Genomic DNA, 19194 nt, shown 5'->3' with positions numbered 1-19194 from the left:
TTACTTAGCAAACAACATAGACTGAACTCCTATGCACTATAATTCATATACATTGAGAAAAGTGAGCTCTACCAAGTCTATAAATAGACACTATTTATTATGACAGTAGCACATTATTCCAAAATCCGGGTTGTTCTTTCCCTGCCCCAAAACTGACCAAAAGCTGTATACAGAGAACTGCTAGAACTAGGTACCTAGTAAGGTGAAGCCTAAAAAAGCTACAAGGAGTTTACAATATCAACCTAAAAGTTTATTATACATGGGACTTTCAAGTTTGGACAGAGGGCTACAAAAATCCACAAGCGCCAGAGTTATTAAAGCCCAACAAACTTGTCATGTGTAAAATCAGTTCATTCCCCAACAATTTACAACACATACAGATGAGACTTAATCCAGGTAAGGATTTATTTTCATAGCCTGACCATAAACTCTCTGTTTCTCATTTCCATAGGTATTTCTTTTTAAAATCTACGTAGCATAAATTTAAAATAATATTCAACAGCTGAGGAATTTGAAAACTCATTGAGCTACTTATGTAAGTTGCTTATCAACTGAAAATATTAACATTTTTCAAATAGGCAATCTCTTAAGAAATGAAAGAGAATTAAGTTGCTGGGTAAGTTCATTCTGATTTAAAAAAAAAAAACAAAAAAGGAAACATTTAGACAGTGTCTCTGTAATGAAGATTGAAATTCAGAAACCCTAAGATAAATTAGCGGGCATTGCATAAGAGGCATACACCTTGAAACAAAAGCACTCAATAATTTATAAACTACTAAAATTCATCAAGAGTAGGCAATTTTAAAAATAAAATGGAATAATGACCGAAAAATGATAATACCAGAATTAGAGTTTCTCATATGTGATACACACTATGTGACCTCTTGCAGTAAGAAAGTATGCTGTAGTCCATGAAATAAGAAATTTTCCTGTCTTATTAGATATGTCCAGTAATCATCTTCCCCTTTCCATCTCACAAACTAGATGCAAGCAAAAGAAAGAAACCAGAACAGTGAAAGACATGGAATTATGTCATCCGAGAAATAAAATAAATGTTTTCAGGGCTACAGGACTTCAAATATTTGAAGGATTTTCCTGCAAAAAAGAGCTAGATACACTCCACACCTGGCATAATTCCTAACACATTACAGTTGCTCAGTGAATACTGACTCTATTACTGAGAAGATGAATCAATACACAAACCATTTGTCAATTGTTTCCAGAGCCAGAACATTACTCTAGAATCACAGAATTCGGTACACATTATAGGAAGACAAAATTTTTCTTTACTGTATGAAAAAATATGTAAATTTTAGCTGTCCAACAATGGAAAGGGCTGTCTCTCAAGGAAAAGTGTGTCCCAAAGCTATGCGCATTTCCCCTGGCTGTTACAGAAGGGAGTGCTCTGCAGATGGGCATTCAGACTGGTGACTTTTAAGAGTCCCTCTGATGCTGTGATCTCCTTTCCTCTTGGAGTGTCTCTGTTGTGCGCTCTCATTTCTCATTTAAGCTAAGAATTTCTGTTTACTCTCTGCCTTGAAAATCCTTTCTTATTTCCATCCTCACAGAGCAGCACGCACTGATAAACCAGAACAAATCTTCAGCTGACACCCGCCTGTTCTTACCACTCCACCACAGTCAAATTCCAAGTCCTGGCGAGAAGTCAGGAAGAATCCAAGTGCTCTTTGACTACAAACACCACCCCTACGTACTGGTATTTTTTCTTTGCTGGTTTATTTTGCAGTGATATTAGCACATTTTTTTTACAACTTTTAAAGATGATGATTTGAGTAATGATACAGATGTGGCTAATTCCCTGCTTTTGTTTACTACAGTCATTTGATAAACAGTGTGGCGGGGTGGGTAACGAAGCTAAATAATTCAGTCCCATCTGAAACTGCTGCAGTTGAATAGAAGTAGCCAAAATGGGCATGTGGGTATTATATGAAGATTTAAGCAATCGGCGTTATTCTTCCTTATTCTTGGTTGGGAAAGCAATGATGATGTGGACTCTGGGTGGTTGGAATCAGGTTGAGAATTAAGAAACCTTAGGTTCAGATCTGGCACCACATCACTCTAAGCCAGCTTTCTCACGTGTAAAATAGGGAACCGTGGCGGCTATTTATCCTCTCCTGCATCCCAGATTTTTGTGCCTCTAAAATAAAATAATAGCAAGGGAAACATTCTGTTCACAGTGCTATATACAAGCATCAGGTAGCACTGACTCTAGGTATGGGTTTAAGGTCCATGACTAGTTTAAAAGGAGGCACCCAGGGCTTCCCTGGTGGCGCAGTGGTTGAGAGTCTGCCTGCCGATGCAGAGGACACGGGTTCGCGTCCCGGTCCGGGAAGATCCCACATGCCGCAGAGCGGCTGGGCCCGTGAGCCATGGCCACTGAGCCTGTGTGTCCGGAGCCTGTGCTCCGCAACGGGAGAGGCCACAACAGTGAGAGGCCCGTGTCCACAAAAAAAAAAAAAAAAAGGAGGCACCCAAAATCAGACCAATTTAAAACCGGTCAGTGCTATAAAGTAGCCATTATAGAGTAGGACTCTATTATCACCAGCCTAGAAATTAAGTACTTATTTTGCCACTCTGTTATTGCCACTGACTTCATGTACTTTTTAAGCTGCTTGCAAAGACGAACCTAAATACTTCAGAAATTTATAAAACGTGTATTACACAGAAAACAGCCCTTTGGTAAATTTTATTTCATTTTGTCTTTCCATCATATTCATTGCAAAGTCAAGTCACACAAAGAAAATCAATAACTGAACATTAAGAAAGCACTATTCATACAAAGGGCTTCCTACTATTTCGCATATCTATTCTTTTTCTTTTCCACATTCTGTAACGCTGCAGGTTGAAAAAAATGCCTTACTGAATAAATTAAAGTTAATATTCTCCTGCCTTTTGAAGGAGCAAACATATATTAAGTCCAGGCAGGATCTTTCTTTCCTTTTTTTCCCCTCCCTGGTGCTCTGCAGGTTCTTTATCAATATCAATGACTTAAGACCATATTGTCCCATGGCTGCCACTGAAATGAAAGGTACTACAGCATCCTGTTATGAAAGGGCATTTGATGGTTTAGCAGGTGAGAGATTATTAAATCTTGAATTTGAAATGCTGGGGCATTATGAAACTACATACTTCAAACAACTATAGAATCCACTCAAACTATATCTCTCTTCAGGAGATGAAATGCCATATAGGTTTCAGTGTTCAAGTGTTTTCAGAGGCTTTGAAAACGAACACCTGGGGCTTCCCTGGTGGCGCAGTGGTTGAGAGTCCGCCTGCCGATGCAGGGGACGCGGGTTCGTGTCCCGGTCCGGGAAGATCCCACATGCCGCAGAGCGGCTGGGCCCGTGAGCCATGGCCACTGAGCGTGCGCGTCCGGAGCCTGTGCTCCGCAACGAGAGAGGCCACAACACTGAGAGGCCCGCGTACCGAAAAAAAAAAAAAAACTGAACACCTGCAGTTACTCACACATGAACTTTGCCTTTGCAGTATTAGTATTCCAACAGCATTTTTCCTGAAAATATTATATTAATTAAACTATAGTTAATTATGTTTGGAATTTTGCATGAAAAGACACAATGCAGTTAATATTAGCTGTTCCATACTCAGAAAACAAAAAATTTGTCTTTCAATTAACGTTAACAATATTGGATAAGGGTGGTTTTTATTTCCCCATATTAAAAATATTTTGAAAAACATTTGAGGAAACATGAAAATCAAGCAGCTCTAAACTTTTAGCATATCTCACATACACAGAGACAATCTGATTGAGAGAACTCATGCACACTTTCATCACTGGTTTGCTGCTAAATATTTAACATGTGAATCTCTGAGAAAAAGAAATGTTTGCATATACATGCATACATAAGTTTTCAATAAATGTCAGACATATTCAGAATGCGTGGCACATAAATCACAGATAATTTTTAAATATGCAATACTATTTATTGCAAATTCCAAACAGCCAATTGTTTCACACACATTCTTTGTTTTGTCAAACTCTTGAGTCAGTAGCTGTATTAGTCAGGGTTCTCCAGAGAAATGGAATGGGGTGTGTGTGTGTGTATGTGTGTACATTTTATATATATATATATATATATATATAAAATATATATACACACACACATGTATGTACATGTATATGAGAGATGAGAGAGATTTATATGGGTATATGAGAGAGAGAGAGATTTATTTCAAGAAATTGGCTCATATACCCATATATGGGTATATGAGAGACAGAGAGATTTATTTCAAGAAATTGGCTCATTAAGATTGTGCAGACGCCAAATGCAAAATCTGCAGGGTAGGCCAGTAGGGTAGAGATCCCAGAAAGAGTTGAAGAGCTGCATTTTGAAGTCAGTCTGCTGACAGAATTCCCTCTTCTTTGAGAAACATCAGCCGTTTCTGTTAAGACCTTCACTTGATTGGATGAGGTCCACCCACATAGGGAGGGCAAGCTGCTTTACTCAAAATCTATTGGTTTAAATCTCATCTAAAAAATAATTTCAGGGACCACCCTGGCGGTTCAGTGGTTAAGACTTCACACTCCCAATGCAGGCGACACAGGTTCGATCCCTGGTCGCGAAACTAAGATCCCGCATGCTACACGGTGCAGCCAAAAATTTTTTAAATGAAAATTTAAAAATTAAAAAATAAATAAAATTTTAAAATAACTTCAGAGAAACATCTAGAAGAATGTTTGGCCAAACATCTGGGTACCATGGCCTAGCCTATTTGACACATGTCATTAACCGTCACAGTAGCTAATCTATGGTTGCAATCTACGAAAGGAGATTCCCATTATGAATGTTGTTGATATTTTCTCTTACTTTAATGAATACTGAGAAAGTGAAATGAAGGAAATTTGTGTCATAATGATATGAGTGACTTCTTCGCTGAGCTGAATAACAGCATACAAATACTAAGAGAATATTTCCTCAAGTTTTGTGCTACTAAGCAATGTAAAATCTATAGCTATCCCACACCTTTAAGTTTAATCAGCAAGTTAACATTTTCTACAGGACCTTCTTAAGTTCAGACAAACAGCAAAACAATAAACCAAACTGTGATTTGGAGTATTTGCTGATTTCCGAGGTGTAAATACATCTATCATGGCCAATTTCAAGCTAACAATATAATGTCACTTGAGCGAAGTTGGGACAAGATGTGCGGTTATACAACCCCCGATACAACAGACAGAAATGTCCTCAAGAGCACAGGTAGTATTGAGATAATTACTTAATAATAGTAATAACAATAATTAACATAATTAGGGCATGATAAGTTCAGAGTAAAATCTTTGTTTTTAATATGATTTAATTAATTATACATTTATATAATTTAATTTTTAATAATGGCTATGTTTAACAACCAGCTCACAACAATTCATAAACATTTAACAGACAGCTCTTGAGAATCAGTACCAGCTGGCTCCAGCAAACCACTGCAGGCTTACTTTTCCTAAACATTGCTGGTGGATGAAATTTTACAAAGAGAACTTAATTCACTTGGAATCAAGGATTAACATTAATAAAATATAATAAACTCCTCCTGTAATGTGTTCAGCCTTATCAGTTATTAATACTTATTATGAAGTCGCCTATCAGCTCCTTTCCTGAGGGCAGGCTTTGATGAACAGAGTGACAGTGTGGAGACATGAGAGGGATATGGAAAAGGAATACAAGTAGAAAAGGAAACAGCCCCAAAAGGAGGCTCCCACAGAAGCAAAATGTGCCAAGTTGAAAAACTGTAGATTAGGATTGGCCTTTCCTATGTGGTTGTACATTGCCAGGACATGCATGCAAATATTGAGAAGCTTCAAATGCTCAGTTTTACTGTAAACTTTTAGAAAGAATTCGAATTTCTTTTTAGAGTTTTTGCCTAAAAGCACACATTCTATGGATGGTTTGTGATTTCAAGCTAAAATTCAATAAGTGTTCTTAGAATATATACTTTTATATCTACTTCACAAAATGATATTAGCCTATAGAGGATGACAGCAATATGGTCACAACCTAAGACAAACATGCATTTTGCCAGTATCTTTGCGCTAATGGGAAAATGAAAAAGAGATGAAATCCTACCTCACTTGCTTTTATTCAATTGATTAAAAAATTTGCCTCTTAAAAAATTTACAGAAAGTTTCAAAGTCTTTCTTCAGAAAAAGAGGTTCTAACAAAATAAAAATAAAAGTTCCATGGGTTCTAATTTATGACCATACTCTTGTCTTCACACACATCAGGATATTAGGTCTTCTCTTGTCCAACAACTTCACAATTTTAGAAAGTTTTAGAAAGGACTGACTATGACAGTGGTATAAGTTTAGAGCCCTGAGATGATTAATTTTAATAATTTAAAGATAGATAGGCAGAAGAGTGTGTAAGCATGCACACACACACACACACACACATCCCTATACCTGCATCTCAATTTTCTACCCTCCTGACAGGATTAGCAGCTCAAAAAAAAATGTGAAGGACACAAATCTTTCTTCAAATCCCCCATCTTCACATCCATCTTTCCTTTCATCTTCTCCATCCTTTGAATCCTACTTTCCAAGTATACTGGAGTTAACTCAGAACATTCACAATCACTCTGGTTACACCCAAAATTTCAGTGCTAGTTCTTTCACGCTTTCCTTCTTGTCTCAAAATATATATGCCCTGGACAAGGAGAACAAGTGAAGTTCTCCTTGTCCTGTACTCTCTGCTAGCTTATCCTTTAAACTCTCTGCGGTAAAAATTCGCAGAGGTATTTATAGAGCACTCCCTTCCCCTGCCCTAGGTAAGTTCTTCATATTTTAAAAAAGATGTTTGAGGGGCTTCCCTGGTGGCGCAGTGGTTGAGAGTCCGCCTGCCGATGCAGGGGACATGGGTTCGTGCCCTGATCTGGGAAGATCCCACATGCCGCGGAGCGGCTGGGCCCGTGAGCCATGGCCGCTGAGCCTGTGCGTCCGGAGCCTGTGCTCCGCAATGGGAGAAGCCACAACAGTGAGAGGCCTGTGTACCACAAAAAAATAAAAAATAAATAAAAAATAAAATAAAAAAGATGTTTGAGAAATGAAGCCTCAACCAGTGAATCAGCATATACCAATGCAGTGTAGTAGTCCTGAAATGTGTCCACAGAACATTAGTTCCTTGGAACGTCAGCACATCTGTGCAGAAAATATGGGTGTGGGATCAAATAAGTTTGAATATTCGTGGGCTAACTATATTGACTTAGTCCTTTTGTTTTTAGAATGTTTACTATGCTAAATGTGCACTGTTTATTTCCAAGATGGAGACCAAACTGAAGCGTTTCCCAATCAAAACTGATTGTGGAACTTTGATTGGAGTCTATCTTGGGATAAATGCTCCATGCAATGTAAGTAGTCCATGGTAGGAATTAAATTCTCAAATAATGTTGAGTCAGATGAGCCTGTCAGTATTCCTCAAATTAAGCCATGTGGATGACTTACCACCCTCTAGGTCATAAGGAATAGCAAAGTTAGAGAAAAGAGGAAAGGGAGTCTGTCCTGAGTGAAGCAGTACATGATATTCTGCATATAACACCTTTTCTTGTGAGCGGTAGATAAAAGACTTAACGAAGTGGCAACCAAGAAATGGAGCCAAATCATGGGGCTCGGAAAATACCCAAGGCAAACAGTGAGAAACATGAAGAGCAAATACTGGTAGTATGAATAGATTACCTAAAAGTTAAATACATTTTCCTTGGAGAGCTGTCTTTAAAGAGCTTGGTGCATGTCAACCTTTTTGTGTTGAGCAAGAACTTAAGCATGGCCAGTACCTCACTCAAACATGGGTCACTTTCCAACATATGTCTTCTAACCTGAATTGTCTGTCCCTCTGAAGACCAGTGAGTCTCAAACCTTAGAGTCCATATGAAGCATTTGGGGAAATCTTTCAAACTATAGTCTCAGGATTCCACTCCCCCAGGGATTCTGATTCAATAAGTATAAGGTGAGCTTGAAAATCTGTTACAGGCTTTACTCTGAGGAAGGCTGATTTAAAACCAAGCAAAAGAAACAAAGACAGACCACATAGAATACTTAGAAACAGGATTAATTTCATTCTACATTAGAGCAATTTTACAAGTCCTATCAGTCTGTTTTAAATAAGACATCTGAACCCTCTAAGTCCCCCTTTTTCATGTCTTCTTCATATCACAGAATATCTCTACTTTTTCACCTTTTCTTTGTACCTTTTCTATGTAATCTCAGGCTAATGCAGAGGATACAGCTATGATTAAGGGCATGACACTTGAGTGAGATAGCCTGGGTTTGAATCCTGGCTCTAACACTTGTTTGGTACTTGGTAAATCACCAAACTCTCTGGTCTCAATTGCCTCTTCTGTAAACTGGGGATGATTATAACAGAACCTACTTTGGAGGATGTTACAGAATGAATGTTTATAACCCCTCAAAATCTGTATGTTGAAGCCCTACCCTCAGTGTGGCTGTATTTAAAGAAGGGGCCTCTAAGAAGAAATTAAGGGTAAATGAGGTCATAGGTGCAGGGCTCTGGCCAAAGAAGATTAGTGTCCTTATAAGAAGAGACAGCACAGAGCTCACTGTCTCTCTTCATGTGCACATAAAGAAGAGGCCATGGAAAGACACAGCAAGAAGGCAGCCATCTGAAAGCCAGGAAGAGAGCCCATCAGGAACCAACCATGCTGGTAGTCTGATCTCAGACTTGCAGCCTCCAGAACTGTGAGAAAATAAATCTTAGTTGTTTAAGCCACCCTGTCTGTGGTATTTTGTTACGGCAGCCAGAGCAGACTAATAGAGGGTTATTATAAAGGTGAAATGAAATAATTCATTTAGAATGGCCTCGGGTATGTAGTAATTATTGTGTTGATTCATACTATATCTTACAAAATCTTCATTTTGGACATGGGAAGAATTGTGGCATTAACTATATTTCATGAAGATCAATCTATAATCATAAAAATTTCAATCATAGGAGAGAAATAACACTACTTTCTCTTCTCTTTCAGTAACTCTAACCACTTGGAAAATAACAAAGTGTTCCCTGAATTATTTCCAGCATTGTCAATAAAAATACTCTAGTTCTTAATTAAATGGTTGATTTTAGGCACTTCAGTTTTCATGTTTAATCATGTTTTATTGGTTTGAAGCAATTCCTATAATGCACCCCATCTTCAGCTACCCCTGGCATGTTAGAAAGTTAAGTTGGATGAACTGGAGAGCAATTTAATCCCGGTGAACATGTGAGATTCCCCCAAACCTTAGCTTCTGCAACAATATTTTCATGAAGATTTTCATGAAGTTAACCATCATGATTGGGAATGAAACTATGCATACTGGCCTGTACTAGCAGGTATTATAATATTGGATTCAGTAGTTTCCGAAGCCTTGAGTGGAATGTCTAATAAACCTACAGGTTTCAACTTAGGGATAATACAAATAATGCAAATAAATAAGCACATAACCTCTTTCATATGTGGCCTTAATCTAAAAGCACAGTGGTTAATGGATTCTTTAATAGAAATTTGCAAGAGAGGATGTGCAAAAGCAAGTACAAGTTAAAAGAGACAAAGCCGAACTCAAGACCTTAACAAAAAGCAAAAATGCATCCTGTTCAGAGTAAAGAAAATACAGTTCAAACATAAAATTTTGGCTGGAAACAGGTTGGTAACTCAACTCAAACTGAAGTGGATTCGGGATTAAATGCTAGGATTTACTAACATGTGACATAAATTATATTATTACATACATACAAGTCTCAAAAAATATAAACTAATATGTATTACAAAGTACATGTTATATCTGAATTCCAATCATTAGGCCTATATTTCTTTCAAGAATATCTTTGACACAGGAAAAAGATTATTCATTTCAGCAACAAAAAGCCCTCAATTAGTTATCATAATTAGAGGTAAAATATGAGAGTTGGTTTACTAAGCAAGAAAATATAATTCCCTATATTTTGGGGAAGGGAGTCACTGAGCTCTAATGATTCTAGGTCTTCCGGGAGGTAAAACGCATGGTTAATCTTACTTAGTATGTAATTAACTTAAACTATAAACTTAATCCAAAACACAGAATGAATTGACTGAAAAATGTCTGCCAAACATTTGATGCTCTGTTGGGAAAATATGTTCTTGGAGGGAGATATGTAACTATTTCACTGCAATACAGATGTAAGACGGTGCTTATTGCTGTAAACTATTATTATAAAATGATAAAGATAAAGATTAACCAAATAGGTAGGGGTTTGACCATTGCACTCCAAAACACTTCTTCTGTAAATTTGCATATGAGATAAAGGCATAGCATGGCATGGACAGAATCAAAACATTTTCAAAAGTGTTTAAAGTTTTAAAAGAAAACTATATACTTATCTCTTATACTTAACATATGTTTATAAAAATATGCATATAATGTGGTACCTATGTATATAAGATACAAACATAGCAGTCTAGATAAAAGCCTAATCAACATTTGGGCTGAATACATTTCTATATTATTAAAATAGTCACTGTACTAAGTTTAATAATGTTCTCTGTAATCTACTTGACTACCCTTTAGCTGCAAGAAAGGGCGGAAAGGTTTAATTAAGGATTTTAAATGACAGCAGAAAATAGCCTCAACTTAAAAGTTATTTTATATTCATTATGAGCTCTTCTTCAGGTGAGCTAAAACTTACAAATTTAAGAGCATACATTGAACGTACTGTCCTCAAAACAAATATATATCCTAAGGAATTCAGTTTTAATTAGTGGAAAATCGGAAGTGCATAACATTTTAAAGGCGTTTTGTAAATTATTTGCAAGGACATCGTAAAAATCAAATCAGTGGCTGCCAGCGAATCTGCTTGGCATACTTAAATAGTTAAACCTTATAAACAATGCATTATTGTTCACATCCCACCCCCACCTGCTTTCTCTTTATAACAAGGCAGAGAAATATTTAGAGCAGAGAGAGCAGGAAGCAGACTCAGAAAGCTAATTAATTGTTCAACTTCACAGAGCCAGGAAGTGGCAGTAGGCAACCAAATATATAAGGTTTCTGACTCGCAAATGATAAGATACATTTTTAATTAAAAGCATTTCCAAACTATGTGTAGTTAAACTCCTCAAAGGCCATTTAAAAGAACCACTGTATTGGTCATGGTGAAATTTTCTTTTAAAAGTCACCTTCACTTTAGCCCAGATTAAATAATCACCCATTCACTGTAGTAGAGTTATTCATTTTTTTTAACAAGTAACTATCGCACACTTATTCTCTGCCAATTGCTGTCCCACTGCCTGAGAATAGTGTGGTAAATAGAATCCCTACCCTCGTGAAGCTCACTGTAGACCAGCACAGACATCCTATTAAAATAAAGATAAATATGTTTGCATTCTGAAATATGAAGTGAAGTGAATGATGTAAAACAAGTTCAAGTTTCTGTTGCAACACATAAAGAAGACCTAATCTGGTCTGGGTGGTCACTGAGGCATTGTTTGAAGGCACTTGTGCAAGCTGAGGGAACTGGCCAGGAACAGCTAGGTAGGATAGAAAGATATATGAGGGTAGTAATAGTGGAAATTAAAGAGGACAGGTCCAAAACATATTTAGGAAGGAAATCAAGAAGACATAGTGACAGGGTAGAAATAGGAGGTGAGGAGATAGTCAGGATTAGTGAGATTTTACTTAATTAACAAAGAAAAAAAACAACTAGAGTGTATTCATAGGACATCTGTATTCACAAAAGCTAATTGATGTTTCAGGTTAATTACTGTTCTCCACATGTTGAATTTCTGACATAGTTTCTGTAAGCATAATTCGGCAACATAACAATGGCAGAGACTGTCATGCCAAAATGAATTGCCAACATCTGCAATTAAAATAAACATCTATGAGACATAACTGTCAAAATAGTAATTATGACTTGGTGAGCTAGAAACACTCTGAAAACTTATTTGAAGTTAAATTCCTGTCCTCTATATGGACTCAGTACATTCCAACCAAGGTATTCCCCCTCCACAAAAAGCACCCAATCAAACTCTTTATAACTGAATATTCAATAACATAATTCAGATAAACAGTATATAAAGTGGGAACCGCTTTGAGTGGTTTAATGATTCTGAAATCATGTTCTTTTAAAATATATTTCAGTTTTGAAAAATAATGAAGAATAAACCACACTCAATTTTTAAAATTCACAGTCATTTATGACATTCATCATATGCAAATAAATTTTCTAAGATCAGAGCACCCTACCAAACACAAAGTTAGAACTGCTTATGTTAAGAAGCATTTACTAAGCAACCTATCAGATTTGACAAAGTATAAAAATCATAGAATTCTGTAAAAATATTATTCAAGAGGAAAATATTCTAAAGTATACTTCTAGCAAATCTTAAAGAGGTATCATATTTTATCAATTCTGAGACTCAGATTTTTACTTTTTTTTTTAACATTTAACATCTTTGAAATCAAGATGCCTCTTAACATTGATATGATATTTTAAATGCTGGGAAGACAAACACAAGGGATATTACATAGTTGCAATCACCTGCTCTTCATCACAGCTAAGCAAACTGTCTTCTTGACTGAGCCATGTGCCTTGTTGGTAAAATATGGGTTGAGTTTAACTGCTGTTTAAAATATCTTCAAAATGTTTACAGTACAATTCATCACTGAAACAAAAATTTATTGTTTACAGTGTTGCATGGCAACAAAGGACAGGAAATAAATTTGGTTTTAGCAAAATATTCTTCATTGGAAGGATGACCCAATTACTGATTTTCCTTGCTCTGTGTAACATAAGAAAGAAAGATATCTGCAGTTACACGAAGCCGTGTTATAGTTTGTTGCTGATAGTTGTGCAAAACGGTTGCCTCACAGGCCATTCTGTGCAGCTGAAGGAAGGACAAATTTGCCCAATCTTTCAGAATAGATACAAAAATGTTTCAAAGCAATGAGGGACAGATGTGATGGATTCATGAGTTGGGTGGAACTATCATTAATAAAACTGCCATAGTTTTATTGAAAGCTTTCTTTTTTTTCTTAGTGATATGTGAAATGATAATACATCTTACAATTAACATCATATTAGAATCAGCGTAATAAGGTTATGAAAGAGCAATGAACTGTCAGATGGTTATAGTCTCAGCACTTTAAATAAAAATCTGGGAAACCACTCATCCATTTGTTAGCCTATGTGGGCCCCCATTTTCTCACCTGTAAAATAAAGTTGTTGGGATAGACCATTGCCAAGGTCTCTTCTAGTTCTATGACATTACACATTTTTATTAACTTTAGATCTATCTGAAATATTTATATACAGGAAAACCTGGTTCACTAAAATGTTTATTCATTTGAAATGCTAATAAATATAGAAGTAACCAGTATTTCTTCCTAAGAATTTTGTATTTAAGCTTTTAAAAGTAAAACATGATGGTAACCATACTAATAGTAGAAATAAGCAAACAGTAAATGAAATACTAGTTAGTGAAGATTTGCTCAAATATTTTACATCTTCACAACTATTTAGAAATCACTATTCTTCATAATAAGAGACTACATGCAATGAAAAAGAAAGATAAAATCATAACTTTAGTTTAAAACATACTTGTCTTTGAGTCCTTTGAAAATTTATGAATGTATTATAAATGTTGTATTGTGCTATCTGCCAATAATTTTCATTTCACTAGAATATTTATTAAGCCTGAATACTTTACTATTCAATAATTTTGAGTAAATGAGAAATTATTATAAAGTAGTTTGATGCAAAATCTTACCATCAGATAAAAATTTCCATAATAATATACCAAAGGGCATATGTCAAATTTGAATATAAAACCTCATTTAACACAAACAGACACTCTGGGAAGTGAGACAAGTCTAGTGAGGTTAAAAGAATGTGGTAATGAATATATTTTAGGTAAAGTTAAGCTTTTTAACTTGTGTTTAGAAAGTGGTGATAATTAAGGTGGATAATTTCACTAGAATATAGTTTACCAAAGTCATTGAACAATTATGCAAAAGTATGGAAGACCAAACAAATTTTTTAAGTAACCTAGAAAAAATGAGATGAAGGGAAATTTTACACAGATAAATTTATTACTATATAATTCAAGAAATAATTTAGACTGATCCTTTTTCATAATAGGCTGTGAATTTCAAAACTTTTAGTTTTAAAATAGACAGTTAAAGGAAAATCACAACCAGGAATGTCAGGAATTTGACAAGAAAAAAATTATATTGTTTGAAAAGGCAGAAAACAATTCCAAAATCAATCTTGCTTTGGTGTATATATGATATACATGTTAAACTAACAATATGAGATCAAAATATATATTCAAACATGTAGTCAAAGATTAATGGCACTCAAACTTGATGGTATGACAGTACCTATTAATTCAACCTGGGATTAAAGATATTCTTGTCTTGGTTAAACTATTTAGAAATTTTTATTGGTAAAAATGGCTCATATTCATCTCCACTGGTGTTGTTTTCCATATACTCACTTTATTTTTTATTTATTTATTTTTTTTACTCACTTCATTTTATCTGAGTCAGATATGCAAGCTCATCAAGAGTCTTGTCTGTCCTGGTCATCCTCTTACCGTAAACACGCACAATCCCTAGCGCATAAGAGGTACATTAGGCGCTAGATCTCTATGGGTCTCATTTCTGTATATACTGAGAGCAGAGATACTAACTGCCCCATAGTAAACAGCTTGAGAAGATAGAGTTAGTGTCTCCCACAGGAAGAGAAGGCAGGTTTGTCTACCATCCAGTATAATCAATATAATAGCACTCTCCATAACAAAGTTCATGCAGATTTGCTTAGTATTCATTATAAAAGATTCAGATTTCCTAAACTCAAGATCCCTCAGCTGTGACACAAACCAACTGTGTGTCCTGGGTGTGTCCATCCATGTTATCCACAAAGTATTTGGAGGGATAATGAAGTTCATGCTGCTTGCTGCGCTACTAGTAATAAAGTCTTTGTCTCTGAACCAGGAGTACTGTGTCTCCTGCCAGCATCTGCCATGAAACTCCTGCAGGCTAATTTGTTGGCGTGAAGGTAGGATAAAATCTCGGACTCTCCCCATTATTGATAGGAACCCAAACATTTCTCAGAAAAGGAATGGATGCGTTTTCCTGGCAATTTTTCCAATTTCTGGGTTTTTGAAGTTATAAAATATTATTTAGCCCCTTATTATTCAAAAATATATAAATAATATGATTAATTTCATGACTATTGATTTCTGAAAAAATATAACTATCTGTTATTTGAGCCCAGATGGATTAAGATTTACAGAACACACCCCAAAACCGGGTCAAACCCAGTTGCCCCCACCGACCTGTTCACTCATTCTTGTTTCCAGTTCAGTCAGTTAAGCTTACATCCAAGTGAGGGGGAGAAAAAATTAAATGAAAATTTTAGATGGAGTCTTGCTAATTAACAACCAAGAGAAGTCATTTAGCATGTCATTTCTGAGATGTCAAAACAAATGCATATCAAATTTATGAACATGTTCACTGAGTGAAAAACCTATTAACTACTTAATTACAAACTCTTCCCCATACACTCCCATATATAACTCTTTTGGAGAAAAATATCCAGTGTCACATTTAAGATGTACTTGTGCATGGTGAGAAATCATTAAAGCAAGGCTGAACACTGCAAGGGTGTGAGGAGGGTAATCTGAGAAACAACCAACTGGACCTACTAAGTAAGTCTATTTCACTATGCTTATGACAATGGTCAAGTTCTGTATACAAAATGGGCAGATAATAAACACTTGATTAATTTGAAGATGACAGGAATACAAAGATAACTTGCCACTGCACCCTGATAACCTGCTGACATTTTGAGAAACTGCCATTATGGACCAAATCTGTGAGAAAACAAAAGTTGTCAATGTTCAGTTCCTAGATCAGACACATTTAATCGATTGTTTCTTGTTGTCTTTAGAGAAAAGTCCATATAATGGATTGGAATAGCTTTGTACAGTTTAATGTGAAAATCACCAGTTGACAACTTTCAATGCATGAGTTATCACACTGACAGAATGCAACTAAATTAGTGTTTATTAACCATGTTTAAAATTAAATAGGTAAATGACATTACGACACTTTGATTATATCCTCTGCATATTTCCAGTATCTGATATATCAAGAAAATTAGGTGTACCTTATGAATCCTATCCTGAAACCTTACTGTATTCCTGACAGTTCATGGTACGCAGAACAAAAATTCAAGAGAATCCTAGCCAATTGCTATGAAGTGAGAGACAGGGCTAAGTTTGAAAGAGAGATAAATAAATGACAATGATCGCTGCCAGAGTCAACTTTCTCTCTTTTTCTGTGGTAGACAGAAATACTATGGGCCACTCTCAAGTACTTCCATAGAGAAGAGGCTGTGCTAACCTTTGATCCTGAATATTACAAAAGCATATCATCAGACTGAGGAACCTTGATACTCTTCATCATTTACTATTTACTGTTTCTTCAGGTAACTAATCTATACCCTCTTATTTCGGAAGGAATTTAAAACTGAAAAGCACTTTCTCCAGCTGCAAAAGAGAGTTTGGAGTCATGACTTTTCCATCTGTGTTCCAATTTCAGCTACAAGGAATAAAAGCAACAATTAAGAAAGAGCTAATATGGCAGGGGTTTCCTAAGAGGCATCAGTTGCATTGTTTCACATTAGCTGTTTGAACAGCCATCAGAGGATAATAACTTTGTCACTATGAATCAATAAATTATTCAGTAGCAATTTCCCATAAGTCACTGCTATTACTACCAGTAATCAAGTCTCCTCCTTTGTTTCTTGAAATTATATTTGAACAAAGCATTATGACTAATTATCAGTTGATCTTCAAAAGCTCCTACCAATAATTTGACACTTTGGACATTAGACTTTATTAGTCATAGATGAAGGCTCTGTATATTTTTAAGTCGTGGTGAATTGCTAAGTAACTGCACAGAGTTTATTCACCCTACTATCAGTGAAGAGCATTATGCTGCCTAGATAAAGCTAGATTCAAATCAATTAAAAAGATGAGTTGGGTTTTTTTATCATGTATTTTTATAATTTATCTGACAGCTGTTTCCTGAATACGGCTGAAAAATGCATATGAAGCAGATATAACCCCTCTGAATAAAGTGATGTTTCTTTAAATCTCATTTTGGAATGTATTATCCCCAAACAGGGTTGTTGAGTTAATTCTGCAATCATAAGATTCAACATGGCACTAAAAACTTCCTCATCTTCCAGGTTTTGTACTAATGTTTAATTAGAATTAATTTCATTACTGGAAATAGTGCCATTTCAATATCAATATTAGGGAGGTCAAACTTTTCAGAATGACATTTATATGAAAATAGTAATGCAACACAGTAATATCAACAATGTATATATTGAAGTAGTTGAACCGCCTATCTCTTTCTAGATGCAGGAATTCCTCTTTTAAAGCAAAATAAAATGAAAGATTTTTTTTGTGTGTGTGGCCTGTTTTACTTTGGTTATATTGGGTAGTACCAACTTCTCATGTACAGAGGCGGTATAAACACAAAAACTTCCATTCCTAAGGGCCCACTCATGTCCACTAACAAATCCATCTAAACCCAAGTAAGGCTGTTTTGTGTAGTATTATCTACTTGCACACGAGTGCACCTATAGTGGCTTCACTAAATGGCTTACTTCCTCCTTTAACAGAGTCATCTTTTTACAAGGCTATTTTGCACCTGACTTACCATTTGATAAATTGCGTCCTTCAGTATTTAAATTACTTACCACCCTTTTACATTTCCAGACCATAAATGTGAGGCCGTGCTTCTACAGAGGCACCAATAATTCTATACAGTTTCTAATCTTCCTAAAATTTGTCTAACAGCCAACTAAAACAAAATTTCATTTAACATAACTAAGACTATATCAAGAAAACTAGTATCAGCCTCCTTACCTAAAGTCTTCATTTCTCAGGGTAAAGAAAGGATTGTGTCCCAGTAAAGATCAATTTAACCTCCCTTCTTCTCAATTCTCTAAAATTATTAATCAATTGTCTCTTGGAAACTCTTACTTTAGACCAGTTATAATCATACTTCATTGTTTATAATATGGGAATGAACAAAAGTCTCCATTCTAAGACATGAAATATGCCCGCAACACACAAAGAGAATTGTGTGATGTTTCAAAGTTTCACATTCAATGAATTTTCACTTTACAGAAAAATGACTGATATGTACAGGCAGCAGGAAGGGAAATGTCTACTATAAATTTACTTCTGACCCATAAGGAAATATTTTTGTGGCAATGAAAGAAATCTCAGAATAATATCTCCTATTGAAATTGGGAAAAAACAAACTAAAACAAAGGAATGCCTGGTACACTGAACCACTTATTTTAGAATTTATGAAATATTTCAAAAAACATCAAGAAATATTAAATTGAATCCCACCATGTGAGGTTCTAAAATAAATAAAGTGTTTCTAAAACTGCAAATACAGATGTTTAATTGAAAACAATCCTAATGAGAAAAAAAGTGAAATAACTAAAAAAAAATAATCCTAATTCACTGACTGCTTTCTAATAAATTCACTATGAAAATACGACTACAAAGAGGTAGGAGCACAAAAGAAGGAACATAAATAAAATCAGAAACTTTATAAGAATTTTAGATTACAGCTCAAAATGAACTGAGACTTATGAAAACTACTAAGGATAATAATATTAACATAAAAGACATGATTTTAAAAAGAAGACAATCAAGGAGGTGGTGGACCAGATGAAAATATAATATTAACACTTGTTAGATCAAAACTTTGACCCCTCAGCTGCTATTTTCCTCCATCTTCCCAAAGAAATTCTCAAATCAAATGTAAAACTAAAAATTATAAATATATTCAATCTTTTACTTGAGTGGACCATTTTAAATATTACTAATGTTTTTCCTTTTGCTGTTCCCTACTAGTCTAAGGCATCCATTTGCCTAGGGGCTAAGATTTGTTTTAGATGTATTGCAAAGAGAGAAACTACAGAATGGTCAGTTTCTGACATGAAAACATGATTAGGCAAGAAGCCAAAGTCTTTAAAAGCAGCAAACTTTCTAGAGTAAGTATTCTCCAAATTGCTTCATTTCCTCATTTTTTCATGTCAAAAACTAAACCTGAAGGAGTGAGAGATTCAGAGGATTAACCGACTATAGAGGAGATTC

Source organism: Delphinapterus leucas, chromosome 12 (genome assembly GCF_059928025.1).
Source record: "Delphinapterus leucas isolate spDelLeu-1000000601 "Yukka" chromosome 12, BTC_Dleu_Yukka2, whole genome shotgun sequence".
NCBI classification, from domain to species: domain Eukaryota; kingdom Metazoa; phylum Chordata; class Mammalia; order Artiodactyla; family Monodontidae; genus Delphinapterus; species Delphinapterus leucas.
Note: the sequence above shows the minus strand (reverse complement) of the source record.